The sequence below is a fragment of the Pan paniscus genome, chromosome 16, assembly GCF_029289425.2.
Source record: "Pan paniscus chromosome 16, NHGRI_mPanPan1-v2.0_pri, whole genome shotgun sequence".
Lineage (NCBI taxonomy): Eukaryota > Metazoa > Chordata > Mammalia > Primates > Hominidae > Pan > Pan paniscus.
In genome coordinates, this window is record NC_073265.2 from 74,926,958 (window position 1) to 74,940,315 (window position 13,358).

At 43.7% G+C, this 13,358-nt stretch overlaps 1 protein-coding gene and 1 non-coding gene across 14 annotated transcripts in view; one reads left to right on the plus strand and one right to left on the minus strand.

Annotated features, from left to right (window-relative positions):
* Positions 1-3,768: 3,768 nt before the first annotated feature.
* The window catches only part of AKAP13 (A-kinase anchoring protein 13), a 361,925-nt gene continuing 352,335 nt past the window's right edge, over positions 3,769-13,358 (plus strand). For 5 of the 13 annotated variants that reach the window (XM_034939357.3, XM_034939360.3, XM_055098906.2 and 2 more), the window contains exon 1: positions 3,946-4,174. The gene's annotated coding sequence lies outside the window, so the exon portion shown is untranslated. Of the gene's footprint in view, positions 4,175-13,358 lie in introns of all 13 variants that reach the window. The other 8 variants (XM_055098908.2, XM_055098910.2, XM_055098909.2 and 5 more) reach the window with 4 other exon arrangements.
* On the minus strand, positions 13,209-13,270 carry LOC112437228 (U7 small nuclear RNA). The gene has a single exon (XR_003025865.1). It is a non-coding gene; the product is annotated as a U7 small nuclear RNA (small nuclear RNA).

Sequence of the window (13,358 nt, forward strand, 5' to 3'; positions counted from 1 at the left end):
ATATCCTTCCAGATTCCATTTAAGGGAGACAAATATTCCAGTCAAACAAGACCCTAGTTCCAGCAGAGTAGTCTGGAAGTAGTCACTGTTGCCCGTGGATAGGATACATCAGGAGAGTCAGGTCTGGATTCCACGCTGAGGCCATGGAATTGGGGCTGTGGTAGAGCTGGCATCACACCAAGCAAGGAGCTGAGAGTGGAAGCTCTCAAAGCATGATCAGGGCACTATTTCTATCACAAAAGCAATACAATGTCCACTGCTGTGAAGGAACACTGGGATATACTTGTTCCAGTGCTTCTGTTATCAAAGTGGACAGGTTAGACAGTGTGAGCTTCAAGAGAAATTTATGCTCTTTTAACTGTGTTAATTTTGTTTTTTCTTTGCTTTGGCATTGCCAGGAACTCTCTGTAAAATGGGATTTATTCTTGTTATATTTTTAGGTATTATATAGAACCTGTGTTAATCAGTTGGGAAGATATATAAATCAATGGAGAGATAGTTCAGAGATACAAAACCCCACCACTGTTTAGTAAGGCATCTTTCCTGGCTTGCAAACTTACTCAGAGTACATGAGAAAATGATTAAACCTGCAACCTCTTTCTGTGAAATATGGCATACTATGTAGAAATATTTGGTACACCTTGGAAGAACAAGTCTTTAGTATCAGGGACACTCAGTTTGAAGGCTCCTTGTAATAGCTTCTTCTGTACAAGTTCACTAATGTGAAACATTCATTGAGTCCATACTGTGAACCAGACACTATTAGAGGGGCAGGAGAGAGGGGGTAAACACAGCATACTTCAAGGAGCTTACATTATAGTGGGAGGAGCCAATAAACACACAAGATAAATAAGGTACTTTCAGATTGAGATAAATGCTATGGAAAAAACTGAGTAATACGCAAGAGAGGGACTAGATTAGAGTGGGTCAATTTAGGGAGGGTGGCCAAGGAAGGTTTCTCTGAGGAGGATCATTTGAGCTGAGGCCTGAATGATGAGACGACATCAGCCATGCAGATAACAATTTAGGAATTCCCAAGGAGGACAGTGGGCTCAACCGTTTGGGGAATTTAGGGTAGACTCTTGCCTTCAAAGTTGGGTTTCAGGCTGGGCATGGTGGTTCATGCCTGTAATCCCAGCACTTTGGGAGGCCGAGGCGGGCAGATCGCCTAAGGTCAGGAGTTCAAGGCCAGCCTGGCCAATATGGTGACACTCTGTCTCCACTAAAAATACAAAAACTAGCTGGGTGTGGTGGTGTGAACCTGTAATCCTAGCTACTTGGGGGGCTGAGGCAGGATAATCGCTTGAACCGGGGAGGCGGAGGTTTCAGTGAGCCGAGATCATGCCACTGCATTCCAGCCTGGACAATAGAGTGAGACTCTGTCTTAAAAAAAAAAAAAAAAAAAAAAAAGTCGAGTTTCAGAATAGCTACGTCAGTAGCACCTGGGAGCTTTTTAGAAATGCAGAATCCCAGATGCCACCCCAGACTTACTGAATCAGAATCCACATTTAACAAACACTCCCAGGTGATTTGTAAGCACAGTAAATTCAAGAAGTGCTAGACTCTTAACTTTTCCTGCAGCCCACTGGAAAGGTGTAAATCCTGCTGAGGCGGGGAGCAGGGAACGGTGTTGTCAGTGTCCGTAGAAAGATGACATGGTAACATTTACTGCTGCCTCTGAAACAAACAAGCTAGGTTCCAAGGGGGAAGGTCACTGGGTTATCAAATGTTAGGGTCCAAGTGATTTTCTTGGTTAGCACTCTTGCTTCACAGAAGACTCAGGTTCTTTGAGAAGTGACCGGCTCATGATAGGCTGCTTCTCTCTCTGTGCCAGCCTTTTTTTTTTTTTTTTTTTGAGATAGGGTCTGGCTCTGTCACCCAGGCTGGAGTACAGTGGCATGATTTGGCTCACTGCAACCTCTGCCTCCTGGGCTCAAGCAATCCTTCCACCTGAGCCTCCCAAGTAGCTAAGATTTGGGCTACCATGCTTGGCTAATTTTTGTATTTGTTAGTACAGATGGGGTTTCAATTGATGCCCAGGCTGGTCTCGAACTCCTGGGCTCGAGCAATCTGCCCTCCTCAGCCTCCCAAAGTGCTGGGATTACAGGTGTGAGCCACCGCACCAGGCCTTGTGCCAGTTTTTAAAAATCAACAAGGACAGATTAGAGAACAGTGGAAGAGGGTGAGCAGCATGATGAAGTGATACAGAAATAATTTCACAAGAAGAACTGGGCATGTTTGGCCTTTCTTTTCTTTTTTTTTAAAGCCATTCGGTGAGGGTTACTTAAGAAAATAGAGCCGGGTGCAGTGGCTCATGCCTGTAATCCCAGCAATTTGGGAGGCCGAGGTGGGTGGAGCACCTGAGGTCAGGAGTTTGAGACCAGCCTGGCCAACGTGGTGAAACACTGTCTCTACTAAAAATAAAAAAATTAGCCGGGTGTGGTGGTGGGTACCTGTAATCCCAGCTACTTGGGAGGCTGAGGCAGGAGAATTGCTTGAACCCTGGAGGTGGAGGTTACAGTGAGCTGAGATTGCACCATTGCACTCCAGCCTGGGCAACAAGAGTGAAACTCTGCCTCAAAAAAAAAAAAAAAAAAAAAGAAAAAGAAAAAAGAAAAAAAGAGAAAATATATGTGAGCACCAGAGCTCAACATTAGGAGCATTTCTGAGATTTGGAGCTATTCAACAATGGAAGTTACTGGCACACACATCAGGTATTCACAATACCCTTTCTCAGGTGTTTGGTCACTGCTAGTGAGCCTGCCTGGATCAGTGTTTCCCAAATGGCAGTCATTTGCATCTTTGCTTTTTTTTTGGGGGGGGGGGTATATCCTGTACCAGATTTTTGAAAACTGACATTAAAAATACATGTTTAAAATGTGCAAAGTGCACTAAAGTGCACTGGATGTATTTTTTATTCATGTATATACTTTTGTTATCTATCACCCAGGTCAAAATACAGAACCAGCACCCCAGAGGGTTCCCTCCTCCTCCTTCCCAGCCAATAATCTTCTCCTCCTACCTAACCACTGTTCTTACTTCAATCACTATCAACTAGTTTTACACGTTCTTCAACTGCATATAAATTGTCTCAATTTTTTACTTAACACTTTTCTTGAAGTGCTTTCGTTTTTTGCCCCTTTTTATTTGACCTAAGAAATAACATTAATGAAACAATGGTTTGACGTGATAGGCATTTCCCTCCTAATGCGCACTAAAAACACTTAACTATTTGAAAAAAGAAGTTTCTTCGTGTACCAACTAATATATTCTCCGCCCTGTCTCCAGAAACCGCCCTTCCTCTGTGGGCAGGTGGTTACCGGCACCATTGGTACACGGACCACATTTTGTTTCCCAAAGCAACCAGATGATTTTTGAGGTCCTTTGCAGCTCGAACACGGAATGACTGTGGTGATCGAGTAGCCAGAAGTTCACGGAATGCACTGTCACAATTGTGATTCCGCCATAGCGCCGTGCATCCATCCAACACTTGTTTAATACCTATATTTAATACCTAATACCTTAGACGGTCCTAGGCTGTGGACACAGAAGACTAAACCCCACTTCCAGAGTTGAAGTGGGGGAAATAGAGGAGTAAATCATTTCACGATGTGTGGTTAAGTGCTGCAGCTCAGGTAACCACCGGCACAGAGAGGAAGGGCGGTTTCTGGAGAGAGGGCGGAGAGGAGACCGTGGGTGGGCATTTCCCAGAGCAGCCTCTGCCAGCCACCCTACTTTGATCACTTTGCCGCCGAGCAGCAGCGGCGGTCAACCTCAGCCTCCCTTAGCAACCTGAGTGCCCCGTCCAGGAGCCTTACTATTGGTCTCATGCAGCGAGATGGGCAGCTCTGCCGTGCAATCCCAGCTCGCAGTTCTTGCTCCGCGTGTACTCACGGGAGGACTCGCAGGCGTTACCGCCTTCCCGCGTGCCCCGCCCACCCTCCCGAGCGTCTTTCGGCGCATGCGCGGGCTAGAGCTGTGTGCAGGGCCAGCGCGGAGCCCGAGCAGCCGCGGTGAAGCGCCTGTGCTCCGCCGAGACTGCCGTGCCCATTGCTCGCCTCGGTCGCCGCCGCTTTAGCCGCCGCCGGGGGAGCGGCCGCCTATTGTCTTTCTCCGCGGCGAAGGTGAGGAGTTGTCCCAGCTCGGCCCGCGGGGGAGCCCCGGGAGCCGCACGGTGAGAGCGCAACTTAGTTGGCGGAGTTGGGGGAAGTTTTGTGATTTGTGGGTTGGGGCGCGGAGCGCGGCCAGTACCCTGCGGTTGCTCGGTGGGGCGGGCCCCGGAGGAGGGGCGGGGGCTGCGGGGGTTTCGGGGGCGGGCTGGACAGACGGGTCGCCGGGCGGCGCCGGGACCTCAGCTCTGCAGACCCCTCCTCCCTGCGCATCACCCTTCTCCCGCATTGTCTGCTTGGGGCTGGGCGCGCCTCCCACTCCGCAGCCCAACTTAGAGGCCGTTGCCGCTTTCCGAGTGGGGGGCGCGCCCGGCCGCCGATGCTACCTCAGGCGCTCCGCCCCCAGCGAGGCCCCGAATTCCTGCCCCGGGTCCTCGGGTCGGCGCCGCCGGGGCGGGCTCACTCCTCCCCTGGGGCGGGCGGCCGCGGTGTGGAGTCCGCGCCGTGAACAAGTGCTGCGGACGCGAGGGAGCGGCTCCCCGGGGTCGACGCGGACGGTAAACACGTCGGGCCGCGCCTGCCTGTGGGTGCCTCTCCGCGGCTTCTCGGGGGCGCGGCCCAGCTGACCCGCGCGGGTCGCAGGCGAGCGGCCCAGGAGACCCGTGCGGTCCCCACGCGCTCTGGGACCCGTGCAGCCAGCCGGCTCAGCTTGCAGCTATACTTTGAGACCAAACAAAACTTTTTTTTTTTTTTTGGTAAATACGGCTTACTGCCTTTTTTTTTTTTTTTTTGCAAAGCCACGAAGTATGTGAAGTTGAAAAAAGGAAAAACCCTAAAACTTTTTTAAAAAAAATCAAGAAAGGGTGTAGATAGGTTTGTTTTGTTTTGGAAATAGTTCTTATAGCAGAGTGATACCGTCACATTTAATTTTCTAGATCCCGGAATTCACAATGAAAGTTGGATTGAGCGGTATTTTGGTGTTCATTCTTTGCTAATGACACTCCTTAATGAAGTTATTTGGAGAGTTTATTGCTTCAGTACAGTAAAAACCAGTGTGCCTTTTTTTTTTTTGTTAGTAGTCCCCCCACAACAAGTGTTTTATTTTTAGAAGAAGCAGTTTCTTCAGTTTTTCTGAACTGTTGGATTGCCCAGATGAGGACAAACGGTGCAGTTCTTGAAAGGTCATTATTGGCAAGTTTGTGAAGAAGCTAAGATCAGTTGAGATAAATCATTGTTACTGTTCTTGTATTCTGTCGTGGACTCTTGGGGATTTGCAGGCTGCATTAAGTACAAGTTTTGTCAAGTTTGGGTGCACATATTACACTTAATTTGGTTTGTGTGGCTTATTACATGAACATGATTCTGTTTCAGTTCCCCAGATGGAACTAGCTTAAATGTCTGTCATTCATAGTGGAGCAAAATGGCCAGAGTGTCATTTATTGTTAACTTCAGTTGTATTCCTTTACCATCTGCTAAATGAAAAATAAAAATTTGAGAAATACTGTGTGTGTCAGTTTGCTCTGAGTGATTTCTCGTGCTAAGTGAGTCCTGTGGAGAAGCGTTCCTGGGCTTTTCTGGTTTGGTGGGCCTTGTGTTATAAAACCAATTTTCTTCACCTGATGAAGCTAAAGACAAATTTTCTTCAGGTACAGCCATTGCACTTTTAAATTACAGAGCCGCTTTTAGGATTCACAGTACTCGCTCCATGGCTTCCCTTCCTGGTTGTGTGGTTTTGTGTGTGTGATTGTGGGGAAGGAGGTTGACAGAGGTTGGAAGGGATTGTCAGGGAGGGACATCATGTAAGCAAGTACTTACAACATGACGTGACGAGTGCACTAGTTGCTTTCCTTCTCTGGGCGGTGATGGCATGTTGTACTGTAGGTACTATTGTTGTAGGATTTCCCACAGTTCGTTTGCCTTGACTAAATGGTAACTGCACACATACTATACTATAAATGGACTCCTCCTCTAGTCCTTTAACTCCTTGAGGGCTGTGATAGACCTTATTTAGCTTTTTACCCTCTTTGCCGGTAGTCTTAACATAGTGCAGGCACCGTATGTGTTTGAATTGGGTAAATTATTTTTACTGCCTAGTGGTAGCTAGCGTACACAGGAGAGAGCCACTAACTCTGGGGACCTGTCCAAAATGACAGTTCACTTGCAGATCTGTGATGACATTTACTTTAAAAGGATTTCTAACCTTTTTTTAATCTGTCAATTATTTTTTGAAAAGAAGTGGGTTTAACTAGCGCTCTAAGGATTTCAACAAGAGGTTCCAATTTAGAAATCGGCCCCCCCCTTTTTGTGAAATTATTATTGTTTTTTTTTAGAGTCGGAATCTTCACTGTTGCCCAGTTGTCTCTAACTCCTGGACCCAAGCCATCCTCCCACCTCAGCCTCCCACAGTGTTGGAATTACAGGCGTGAGCCACTCCACCCAGTCGGTGAAATTATTAAAATTGTTGGACAAATCTAGTCACAACTCTCCCTCCATTGTGAAATTGGAAAAAAATTAGAAATTTTAGAAAAAAGTACACCCTTTGGAACTAGGTAGAGTTCAGATCTCCACACTTCCATTGACTAGTTGCATAGCCTCTTAGAGCTTCAGTTTCCTACTCCATAAGCGTTAGTAACATGCTTTGCAGTGTTGTTAGGAATCAGTGAAACTATGTGAGGTACTTAACTACAGTATCTAACATGGAGTAGGTAGCTATTTCCTGGTAACTGTAATGATAGTAATTTTGGTACATTTTTACATGACTTAAGCATTCTTAAAAGTCTGATGCTTCTGAGTGTAGAGGTTTAGCTATTTCTTTCATAAAGAAGGGGCCTTGAGACTTGTGAGTCTTATCGAAGTCTATTTCTTCAAAGGTGCCAGATGAACTGAAGGATAATGGAAACAATAGCGAGTTTATCTTCTCAGTCACCTGTGAGTCTTCCTTTGAGAGTGGGACTTGCAGAGTGGCTTGGTAGGGTAGAGCTCTTTGTGACTATGCTATTTGGGAAACAGTGAGAGATGGATTGTTTTCAGTACATCAGTCATAAGAGGATATGAGTTCCAACTTTATTTTACCTTAGTCTTGGCAAATAAGTGTGGATTGTGTCTGTATTTCTCAAACTTGTTTAAGGTAGAGCTGGACTGAGTGTTAACAGTGTTAGTTCAGTACAGAGACATGAGCAAATCACTCACTTCCTCTTCAAGATAACACTTTAAAGGTGACACCATTTACAGAAGAAGGCAGTGATTTAAATCAGTTATACTAGCATAGTTTAGAATACTTACACTACCAGATGGAGTAGATACATTCTAGAAATATTTACCTGTTAAGGACATTTCTTTAGATTTTATTCCATCTTTCCATTAGTTTTCTGATGAAGAGATTATAGTAAACCTTTAAAAATTATATTTGATCAAACTTACAGATTGAGGATAAACCTTTAAAAATTACAGTTGGTCACACTTACAGATTGAGGGTAAAAACATTCCTGACAAAGCTAGGCGAAGAAAGTTGGACTTTTGATATTCCCTTCTTTTAAAGTTAACATCTGGCACTTGAATAGACTTGGTTATTACTGATGGGGACAGGCATCCATTTGGAAGTAGCTTCCGTCTCTCTTTCCCAGGTTAGGCTGTCTTACTGCTGTAAATGGGGAGAGAGGAGAAAGCCGTGGGTGGAAGAAAGTTTGTTTCATAGCCTGGCGCAGTGGCTTATGCCTGTAATCCCAGCACTTTGGGAGGCTGAGGCGGGCGGATCACTTGAGGTCAGGAGTTCAAGACCAGCCTGGCCAACATGGTGAAACCCCATCTCTACTAAAAATACAAAAACTAGCCTGGCAGGGTGGCAGGTGCGTGTAATCCCAGCTACTTGGGAGGCTGAGGCAGGAGAATCGCTTGAACCCGGGAGGTGGAGGTTGCAATGAGCCGAGATCATGCCACTGCGCTCCAGTCTGGGCGACAGAGCGAGACTCTGTCTCAAAAAAAAAAAAAAAAAAAGTTTGTTTCATGCATCTGTCCTCACTGGTCAGTGGAAGAAAGTTTGTTTCCTGCGTTTGTCCTCATATTTATAGTTTTCTCGTCCACCTACAAGTTGATTGTGACGTTATGAATAGAAGATGAATGGATAATGTGTTTTTGTCAGACCTTGCTGTAAGGATGGACCTGGTACTGAAATACCGTGATTGTATGAACATTTGTGTGGGGCAATGCTGTGTTCAGTGCCTGGGGAATGTGGATATCAGTGTGTTTGTATGATATGGATGCTAGTATGGGAGAGAAGGAAAACGTGTGAGGTTTTTGACCATTTATGTCACTCTGTAAGCTCTTCTCTGGCTACTTTGGTGCTATAGTGGCAGAGTTGAGTAGTTACAACAGAGACCATGTGATCCGCAAAGCAGAAAATATTTACTATCTGGGCTTTTACAGAAGTTTGCTGACCCTTTTTCTACATAACCAACTGCAGTTATTCACAACAAGAAAGATTAACGTTAATTCTATAATATTATTCAATACCTATTCAACTTTCTCTATTTGTCTCCCAAATATCTTTTATAGTTGTTAAGAAAAATTTTGGACAGAGTAAAATTAAAGTTCACTCAGCGCATCATTATGTCTCTTTAGTCTCTATTTTTTCATTCTTTAATTATTCATATGTATAGTTTACATTCACTAAAATTCCGCCATTTTAGTGTAACATTCTCTGAGTTTTGACAGGTGTATACATTCATATATCCACTGCTTCAAACAGGACAGTCCCTTCATCCTCCAGAATTCTTCTGAGCCCTTTTGTACTCAACCGGTTCTCTACCCCCAGACTCTGGAAATTGCTGATCTGTTTTCTGTCTCCATGGTTTTTTGCCTTTTCAAGAATGTTGTAAAAATGGAATCACACGGAATGTAGCCTTTTTATTCATTTGCCCAATGACTAATGATATTAAGTATCTTTTCATCTGATTATTTGTCATTCTTTGATGTCAATTCAAAATCTTTTGCTTAAAAAATGAGTTTTTGTATATACTCTGGAATCAAATACATGATTTGCAGATATTTTCTCCTAGTCTGTTTTTACTTGTCTTAATAATTTCTGTTTTTGTTTGTTTGTTTCGAGATGGAGTTTGGCTCTGTCACCTAGGCTGGACTACAGTGGTGCGATCTTGGCTCACTGCAACCTCTGCCTCCTGGGTTCAAGTGATTCTCCTGCCTTAACCTCCCGAGTAGCTGGGATTACAGGCACACACCACCACACCCAGCTAATTTTTGTATTTTAGTAGAGATGGGGCTTCTCCATGTTGGCCAGGCTGATCTTGAACTCCTAACCTCAAGTGATCTGCCTGCCTCGGCCTCCCAAAGTGCTGGGATTACAGGCGCGAGCCACTGTGTCTGGCCTACTTGTCTTAATAATGTCTTTTGAAGAGCAGAAGTTCTTAATTTTTATGATATCCAGTGTTTTTTTGTTTTTTTGTTTTTTCCCTGAGTGGATCATGCTTTTGGTATAATAGTTTAGAAATCTTTGCCTAACTTAAGAGCTCAAAGACTTTCCCCTATATTTTCTCCTACAAGTTATTATTATTTTTTTTAGAGATGGAGTCTCACTCTGTCGTCCAGGCTGGAGTGAGTGAGATCTTGCTCACTGGAATCTCCGCCTCCCAGGTTCAAGTGATTCTCCTGCCTCAGCCTCCTGAGTAGCTGGGATTACAGGCACCCACCACCATGCCTAATTTTTGTATTTTTAGTAGTGATGGGGTTTCACCATGTTGACCAGGGTGGTCTGAACTCCTCACCTCAAGTGAGCCACCCACCGCAGCCTCCCAAAGTGCTGGGACTACAGGCGTGAGCTATTGTGCCCGGCTCGCCTAGAAGTTTTATCGTTTAAAATTTTATATTTACATTTATTATCCGCTTTGATTTAATTTTCCTAAACGGTGCAAGGTATGCATTGAGTTTATTTTTTTGTGGATGGATTTACAATTTTTCCAGCAACAGTTTTTGAAAAGACTGTCCTTTCTCTGTTGATTACCTTTGTGCCTTTTTTTTTTGGCAAGTTGATCATAAATGTGTGGATCTGTTTCTGGATTCTCTCTCCTATTCCATTGATCTGTGTCTTTCATTTCTCTATCACCTCACTGTTGATTACTGTCACCTTAGAGTAAGTTTTAAAATCAGGTAGTGTGAGTTATCTTATTATTTTTCAGAATTGTTTTTTGGGTATTTTAGTTGTATTGCCTTTTGTGCATATTTTAGATTGATCTTGCTGTTATCCACAAGTGCTGCTGGGTTTTTCTTTTTCGTTTTTTTCTTTTTTAAGATGAGGTCTCAGCCGGGTGTGGTGGCTCACGCCTGTAATCCTAGCACTTTGGAGGCTGAGGCGGGTGGATCACCTGAGATCAGGAGTTCGAGACCAGCCTGGCTGACATGGCAAAACCCCATCTCTACTAAAAATACAAAAAATAGCTGGGCGTGGTGGTGGGCGCCTGTAATCCCAGCTACTTGGGAGGCTGAGACAGGAGAATTGCTTGAGCCCAGGAGATGGAGGTTACAGTGAGCCGACATTACGCCACTTTACTCCAGCCTGGGTGACAGAGCGAGAGTCCGTCTTAAAAAAAGAAAAAACAAAAAAAGATAGGGTCTCACTCAGTTGTCCAGTGTGGAATGCAGTGGTAGGATCACCACTCAGTGCAGCCTTGATCTCCTGGGCCCAAGCGATTCTCCTACGTCAGCCTCCCAAGTAGTTGGGATCACAGTCATGCACTACCTGGCTAATTTTTTTATTTTTGTAGAGACAGAGTCTCTCTATGTTGCCCAGGCTGGTCTCAAACTCCCGGGATGAAGCGATCCTCCCACTGTGGCCTCCCAAAGTGTAGGGATTACAGGCATGACCCACCATGCCCAGCCTGCTGTGGTTTTTGATTGGCATTGTGTTGAAGCTGGAAATCAGTTAGGAGGCAATTGACATTTTAATAATGAGCCATGAACATGGTATATCTATTTATTTAGACCTTAGATTTTTGATTAGTGTTTTGTAGTTTTTAGCAATTGGATCTTGCATGTGTTTTGTAATCTTATACATGTATTTCATGTATTCTGGTGCTGTTGTGAATGATATTTCTCAATTTCCAGTTGCTCATTGCTGGTATATAGAAAGATCATTTTATATTATTTGCTGACCTTGGATCCTACACCCTTGCTAAACTCATTTTTAGTAATAGAAGCCTTTTTTGTAGATTTTTGGAATTTTCTTCATAGACATTATTGTCATTGGCAAATAAGGGCAGTTTGATTTCTTCGTTTTCACTTTGTATACTTTCATTTCCTTTTTGTTTTTTTTTTTTTTGAGATAGAGTCTTGCTCTGTCACCCAGGCTAGAGTGCAGTGGTGCGATCTCAGCTCACTGCAACCTGTGGCCCCCCAGGTTCAAGTGATTCTTGTGCCTCAGCCTCCTAAGTAGCTGGGATTACAGATGCATGTCGTCATGCCCGGCTAATTTTTGTATTTTTTTTTTTTTTTAAGTGGAGACTGGGTTTCACCATGTTGGCCAGGCTGGTTTCAAACTCCTGACCACAAGTGATCCACCAGCCTCAGCCTCCCAAAGTGCTAGGATTACAGGCGTGAGCTACAGCGCTGGGCGTGATTTCTTTTTGTTACTTTGCTGAACTATCTAGGACCCTCAGTGTAATGTGTAATAGGAGTTTTACAAGTGGACATCCTTTCCTTTTTCCTGATGTTAGAGGGGAAAACACTGAGTGTTTGACCATTAATATGATGGTAGCCATAGGTGTTTGTTTTTGTAGATGTCTTTTATCAAGTTGAGGAAGTTGTCTTCTATGTTTAGTTTGCTGAGAGTTTTTATCATGAATGGATATTGAATGTTGTCAAAGGTTTTTCTGTATTTATTGACATAATCATATGTTTTTTCTTCTTTAGTCTGGTGTAATATGTTCAAATAGCTTTGCATTCTTGTGATAATACTCATTTAGTCGTGATGTATTATTTTTTACATTTCTTTGGGTTCCATTTGCTACTGAATCTTTTTTTATTTCTTCCATTTGTTTCCAGTTATGTTCATTTTTAAAATAGATTCTTGATCATATGTATAATATTCATGATAGTTGTTGAGTCCTTATCTGTTAAATGTCAGATGTCTCCTTGGGGGTAAAGTTATTTCAAACACAAGAACCATTGCTTTAAAGAGTATCATACTTTGTTTTGGCAAGTTAAGTTGCCAAACTTATGTGTGTAAGTTGCTTGTTACACCCCATTACTAAGACATGAAGCTCCTGTAGTTTTCATTGAAGAATTGGGCTCTCCGTGAGGACTCTATTCTGGCAGTTGAGAACACAAATGTCTCCCAGCCCTGTGTGAACTTTGGAGATCATTTAGCTTACAGTTCCTGGGTGATTCTTTGCGTGCCCTCATGTATTTTTACAATATGCATGCTTGGCTTACTACTGGGTGTGAGACTCATGGGGCCTCTATGCTGATTTCTGGAGCTCCTTTTTCATACAACTCCCTCCTCTTCTCTCGTACTCTGCAATTTTCAAACTCCTTAGCCTTCCCAAGCTATGTTTGTCTTCTAAACTTGACAAGGCTGTCATGTTGTGCTTGATCCTCCTCATTGCACCATGGTCTAGAAGGTACCTCCAGCCAGAAAGCTGGGGCGATTTTAGGGCTTATCTCATTTGTTCCCTTCTCTTTGGGACTGCAGTTCTGTGCTGCCTGTTGTTCAGGCTCTAAAGGATGCTGCCTCATGCATTTTGTCCACTTTTCTAGTAGTTAGGGAGGATGCCAGGATAAATCTGGATCCAGTTACTCCGTCATGGTTAGCAGCTGAAGCCCTTTGGGTGAGTATGCTTTGTTGGTGGTTCTTAAAATTTCATTAAAGGATTCTCAAAATCTTTGGGGGTATAAATAACAAAGAAGTATTTGTTGACTATCTTCTGACAGTAGCTCAGCCATTGCTTTGTGGGAAATACAAAACAATGTAGGTATCTTTTAGTTGAAGAGGCACATGGTACATACCTAAGATTAATCAAAGAAATGAATTGCTATGCTGATGAACAGAAAGAGAAGGATCACTATAATCTATTATTTTCTGTCCCCCCGTCGGGGAGTCTTCCAGTGAAAAGCAGAAAACCTGCTAGATAAATTCTAAAAGATCTGTAACACTTGTGATCTGGTGTTTTCATGTAGAAATGCTTGCTTTTGCATTTTTGTTTCTTAGCATATATGCTTTATGTCGCAAGTTGTAGTGAGTCA